Genomic DNA, 6,187 nt, shown 5'->3' with positions numbered 1-6,187 from the left:
GACCAGCGCGTGGCTGGTGACTGCAAGGTGGCTGCAAGGCGGCTGCGCTAGGCCGTGTTTACTGTTGCCTGCTCCGTCGGTTTTCTCCCAAGTTGCATCGTGTCCAGAATTTCCAGCCAGCAAAGTGGGAAGAGGATTGGAGGCAGAATTCCAAGTAGGGATAAGGCATACGTGGCAAGGATGTGTGCACCATGTACGGCCACATTCAGGATGTGAGGATTTGCAAAAGACAGCGGAAGATACTGTTGGGTTGAACCTTACTTTAACCCATTTATTGAGCACCTGCTAGGGGCAGGGTCTGATCGAGGCCTTTCCTGACTTTCCCCATTCCCTCACTCTCTCTGTCAACAAGGTAGACTAGATTATTTCAGATTACAACAAACAACCTGCCTTTGCGACATTACTTTTTTTTTTTTTAAGTTGATTTTGAGAGAGAGAGAGAGAGAGAGAGAGAGAGAATCCCAGGTAGGCTCTGCACTGTCAGAGCAGAGCACTGTGACGCTGGGATCCATTTCACAATCATGAGATCATGACCTGAGCTAAAACCACGCGTCCCGGGCTTAACCGACTGAGCCATCAGGCACCCCTGCGACGTTACTTTTTAAACGTCAACTTCCAGCGGCCCCTGAGGCTCAGTCGGCTGAGTGTCTGACTCTTGATTTCAACTCAGGTCATGATCTCGCTGTTCTTGGGTTCCTGTGTCCAGCTCCATGCTGGCAGTGTGGAGCCTGCTTGGGATTCTCTCTCTCTCCTCTCTCTCTCTTTCTCCCCCCAACTTGCACTGTCTTGGTCTCTCTCAAAAATAAATAAATAAACTTTTTAAAAAAGTATATAAAAAAAAAAAACAAAACATCAACTTCCAAAGCCAATGAGATTGTGACCTCCATTAAGGCAGGGGCCTTGTCATAACCTTGTATTTCCAAAAGTCAACTGTCTGGCACATAGTAGGAGCTAAATAAATCATTGTTAAAATTTAAATAGTAAAAAGATGGTCTTAACCACACACATGTACACACAAATGGATACATGGAAAACTGAGGAAATCTGAGTAAGATCACTGAATCCTATCAGCGTCTATTTTATGTTGTGTTATTGACTGTGCTCAAGTTTTTCAAGGTGTTACCATTGGGGGAAAATGGGTAGAGGGGTACCTGGAATCTTTTTATTATTTCTTACAACTGCCTATGAATCTACAATTATCTCAAAATAAGTATAATCAAGAATGTCCTGGGGCGCCTGGGTGGCTCAGTCGGTTGAGCGCCGACTTCGGCTCAGGTCACAATCTCGCGGTCTGTGAGTTCGAGCCCCGCATCGGGCCCCTGTGCTGACAGCTCAGAGCCCGGAGCCTGTTTCAGATTCTGTGTCTCCCTCTCTCTGACCCTCCCCCATTCATGCTCTGTCTCTCTCTGTCTCAAAAATAAATAAACGTTAAAAAAAAAAATTAAAAAAAAAAAAAAAAAAAAAGAATGTCTTTAATATCAAGATAAAAAATAATATGTTTCCGGGGTACCTGGGTGGCTCAGTAGGTTAAGCATCAGACTCTTGATTTCAGCCCAGGTCATGATCTCATGGTCCATGGAATTGAGCCCCACATCTGGCTTGGAATTCTCTCCCTCTCTATTTACCCGTCCTCTACTGGCACACACACACACTCTCTCAAAATAAATAAAACAAACTTAAAATATTAAAAAAATATATTAAAAAAACGCCCACAATCAGAGGTGGTGCTGGGCCACCTGACCCGCCAGCTGATTCAATTCGGGTGGGGAGCTGGAGCCCCAGGCCCTGCCATGCTGGAGCGGTGCTCCACAGGTGTTCACGGAGGACCTGAGGACATGATGGTGGCATTGCACAGGTGGCTAACGGCCACTGGCTGAGGAAGCCACAGCAACTTCAAGGATATCACCCCTGACAAACTTCTCTTGGCCGTCAAGACCACAGTTTCCCTGGCCGTCAAGCTAAGCCAGGCCCAGCTGGGGGCTATCTGCGTGGGAAATGTGCTTCAGCTCAGGACCAGAGCAATCATGGCCAAAGTCACTCAGTTTGTGAGTGACACCCCAGAGACTGCCTTTGTCCACTGTCATAGACAGTTTTCATCTGGGCTCCAGGCAGTGGCCATCATAGCTGGTGGCCTCACAAATGGGTGTTATGATATTGGCATGGCTTGTAGGTAAGAATTTCTTTCTGCCAGAGCTTACCAACCAACTTCTAACAATAAAACTAATCTTCATCTCCAAAAGCAAGCAAACAACAACAACCACAAAACACCCCACAATCAGGCACCACTACACAGCCTGACTAAAATAAAAGACTGACTTTATCAGATGTTGGCAAGGATGTTGAGCAACTAGACTCTCAAACGCCGCTGGTAGGAATGTAAAACGGTATGATCACTGTGAAACAGTCTGGCAGCTTCTTAAAATGTTAAACATATGCTTACCCTATGACTCAGCCATTCCTCAATTCTTGGAAATTTATCTAAGGGAATTCAAAGCTGTACACAAACATGTATAGCCGCTTTATTTTTATAGCCTCAAACTAAAAACAAACCATTGGCAGGTAAATGGATCAACAAACCATAGTTAGACCACATAATGGGATACTACTCAGCAATAAAAAGGAAAGAACTGTGGTACATACATAATACGGATAAATGTCAAGCTAATAATGCTGAGTGAAAAAATGCAGATGAAAAAGACTCTATGATTCCATTCATATAAAATTCCGGAAAATACGGGGGCACCTGGGTGGCTTCGTCGGTTAAGCCCAAAAGAAAAGGGTGCTTCCTAGGAATATGAACAGAGGGCAGGAAGGGATAGAAGACGCAGGAGCACAAGTAGCCTTTGGGAGGTGGTGAAGGATATGTGCGCTATCTTGATTGTGGCGATGTTCTCACGGTGTATACCTGGGTTAAAACTCATCAAGTTGTACGCTTTAAATATGGACAATTTATTGTATATCAATTACGTATCAATAAAGTCATTAAAAAAAAAAGCACAGTTAAATAGCAATAACAATGTGTGCTTTGGGCAGGTGACAAAGTATTTTGTGGTCTTGACAGCACCCAGATGAAGAAGGGAGCCAGGCACTATTTTCCTGGTTTCACAGATGGAACAGTGAGGGTGAGAGAGGTGACAGAGTTTTCCAGAAGCCACAGCACCAGGAAATAGGTGATCTGGGCTGGGGCCCATGCCTTAGGTTGGATTGGTTAGGGTTCAAAGCACTGGCATTAGTTCCCAACATATCTCAGCCATTTATTAGCTGGGCTCCTTATGTTACCTGTTTATATCTCCGTTTTCTCCCTTTACAGCTCCTTCTATGGTGAAAAATAGCACAAGTACAAAAACACGCATAAAATACACAGTTTATTAGATAATTATAGAATGAACACCCATGTAATCATCACACAAGTAAGTCAAGAAACACTGCCAACAGGGGGCACGCTGTGAGGCCTCTCCTCAATCACAATCTCATCCCTGCACTAGCTCCTCCCTAGGTAACCACCACCGTCCTGGTTACTACCCTAGTCTGAGCCCACATGGGCTCCCTCCAGGATTACTGCAATATCTTTTTTTTTTTTTTTAACGTTTATTCGTTTTTGAGAGACACAGAGACAGAGCATGAGTGGGGGAGGGTCAGAAAGAGAGGGAGACACAGAATCCAAAGCAGGCTCCAGGCTCTGAGCTGCCAGCACAGAGCCCGACCTGGGGCTCGAACTCAACGGACCACAAGATCATGACCTGAGCCGAAGCTGGTTGCCCAACCAACTGAGCCACCTAGGTGCCCCTATTGCAATATCCTTTAAACTAGATCTCTCTCTTTTTTTTTTTTTTTAACCCTTGCCCCCTTCCTTCTCAGCATAGCAGTTAGGATATTCCTTTAAGAGGCACCTGGCTGGCTCAGTGAGTAGAGTAAGTGACTCTTGATGTTGGGGTCATGAGTCCAAGCTCCACGTTAGGCATAAGCCTTACTTAAAAAAAGGTGGGGGGGGGGGGATGTAAAAAAATAAAGTTGTCCTATTAAAAAATATATGTATTCCTTTTATTTTTTTAATATTTATTTTATTTTTGAGAGACAGAGAGTACAAACAGGGGAGGGGCAGAGAGAGAGAGAGAGAGAGGGAGACATAGAATCCAAAGCAGATGCCAGGCTCTGAGCTGCCTAGTGCAGAGCCCAATGCGGGGCTTGCACCCATGAACTGTGAGATCATGACCTGAGCAGAAGTTGGATGCTTAACTGACTGAGCCACCCAGGGACCCTTATATACAGATATTCCTTGTAAAATACAAGTCAGATCCTGTCACTCTCTGTCCAAATCCTACAATGGTCCCCCCTTTCATTCTGAATAAAAGCTACTCTGTCCATCACTCCCTGTGCCACGTGGTCTCTTTACAGTTCCTTGAACAGGAAAATAGCAGACATGCTCCTTCACAGGGCTCTGGGTGTTCTCTCAGCTTCAAATGCCTTGGAATTGATCTGGAATGCTCCCTCCTAGCCACTTAACTGACCCCTTCCCCTCCACGTATTTGTTCAAATTTCTTTGTAATGAGGCTTCCCCCTACCACCCTATTTAAAACTGCAACCTACTTGCCCTGTTCATTGCTGTTTTCCCTGATGAAATGTGAGCTACACAAGGCTTAGCATCTTTGCTTATTTCATTCATTGGTGCCCCAGTGTCTAGAATAGTACCCGGTACACTGCAGGCATTCAGTAAATATTTATTGAATAAAAGAACTAGAACGCAGTTTTTGGTGATAATCATTTCCTTGCTTTTCTTGGTAGTTTTTCCACCTTTGTGTATCCATTCTAAATAATATAATTTAGGTTTGTCTCTTTTTTTTCTTTAAATGTAAGGAAAGTGATTTGACTTTATATGTGATGTATCGGTTTTTTTTAAACGTTTATTTATTATTGAGAGACAGAGCGTGAACAGGGAGGGGCAGAGAGAGAGGGAGACACAGAATCGGAAGCAGGCTCCAGGCTCTGAGCTGTCAGCACAGAGCCCAATGCGGGGCTCGAACTCACAAACCACAGGATCGTGACCTGAGCAGAAGTCAGATGCTTAACCCACTGAGCCACCCAGGCGCCCCAAGGTTTGTCTCTTTTTAACTCTATGTAAATTGAAACATCCTATATACACACCTTTTATGTTCCACTCTTTTGCTCAACATTATGTTTTTGAGATTCATTCGTGTCGTCGCATATGGCTGCAATTCATTCATTTCCCCCAGCTGTCAAGTTTTTCCTTGTATGAGCATATCACACCCCATCCAACCATTCAACTGTTGAAGGAAATTTGGACAATCTCCCATGTATCTCCTAACATGTATGAGATTCTCCTGGGTACATACCTAGGAGTGGAGCTGTATGGCCTTCATGTATGTGACTCTAGTTTTATGGGATAATGCCAATGGTTTCCAAGGTAGTTGAATCCATCTGCCCTCCTATCTGCAGTATGGTTATCTCTTTGGGCCTCAATTTCCCCTGCACCTCCTTTGTAAAATAAGAGGATTGGACTAGGGTATTTCTGAGGTCTCTTTTGGTTCTGATGTTCTGTGTTTCTGTGATCAAGGAGGCCTAAATAAGCAGCACTCATGGCTTCACAACCTCAAGGCAGGACCTAAGTTATTAGGGAGAGAGACAGACACAACCTGTGCTCGGGATGAGGCCTTCAAAGCCAACTAGGGTGAAGCACAGTCCTAAACTCTTAAGACTGGTGTCAAGGTAGAGACAGCTTCATGGAGGCTGACAATTCTCATTCATATACCATGACTCCTGTTTCTTTCTTTCTTTCTTTCTTTCTTTCTTTCTTTCTTTCTTTCTTTCTTTTTTCAGGCAGGGAGGGCCAGAGAAAGAGGGACAGAGGATCCTAGGACCTGAAGCAGGCTCTGTGCTGACAGCAGGGAGCCTGATGCAGGGCTGGAACTCACAATCCGATCTGTGAGATCACAACCGGAGTTGAAGTCAGACACTTAACTGACTGAGGCACCCAGGCGTCCCCATACCATGACTCCTGCTTCTGCCTGCCCTTGAGACAATTTCCAAACACAGAGCGTGGCAAAGAGAGACAAGAAACAAAAATAATGAGTTCATTTAGAGAGAAGGTTAAAGACGTCAAGTGAAAGTCAAGGTTAAGTAATGTGGGGGGGGGGAGGGGCTGTGTAGGTTCTGTTTTAGGATAAGAAGT

General features: G+C 44.6%; 1 protein-coding gene across 7 annotated transcripts in view; it reads left to right on the top strand.

The window, feature by feature from the left end:
- The first annotated feature begins 5,994 nt into the window (after positions 1 to 5,994).
- The window catches only part of ACLY (ATP citrate lyase), a 48,358-nt gene continuing 48,165 nt past the window's right edge, over positions 5,995 to 6,187 (top strand). For all 7 annotated transcript variants that reach the window (XM_042917219.1, XM_042917218.1, XM_042917217.1 and 4 more), the window contains exon 1: positions 5,995 to 6,130. The gene's annotated coding sequence lies outside the window, so the exon portion shown is untranslated. The remainder of the gene's footprint in view (positions 6,131 to 6,187) is intronic.

The sequence above is a fragment of the Panthera leo genome, chromosome E1, assembly GCF_018350215.1.
Source record: "Panthera leo isolate Ple1 chromosome E1, P.leo_Ple1_pat1.1, whole genome shotgun sequence".
NCBI classification, from domain to species: domain Eukaryota; kingdom Metazoa; phylum Chordata; class Mammalia; order Carnivora; family Felidae; genus Panthera; species Panthera leo.
This window is presented reverse-complemented; position numbering and strand designations above follow the sequence as displayed.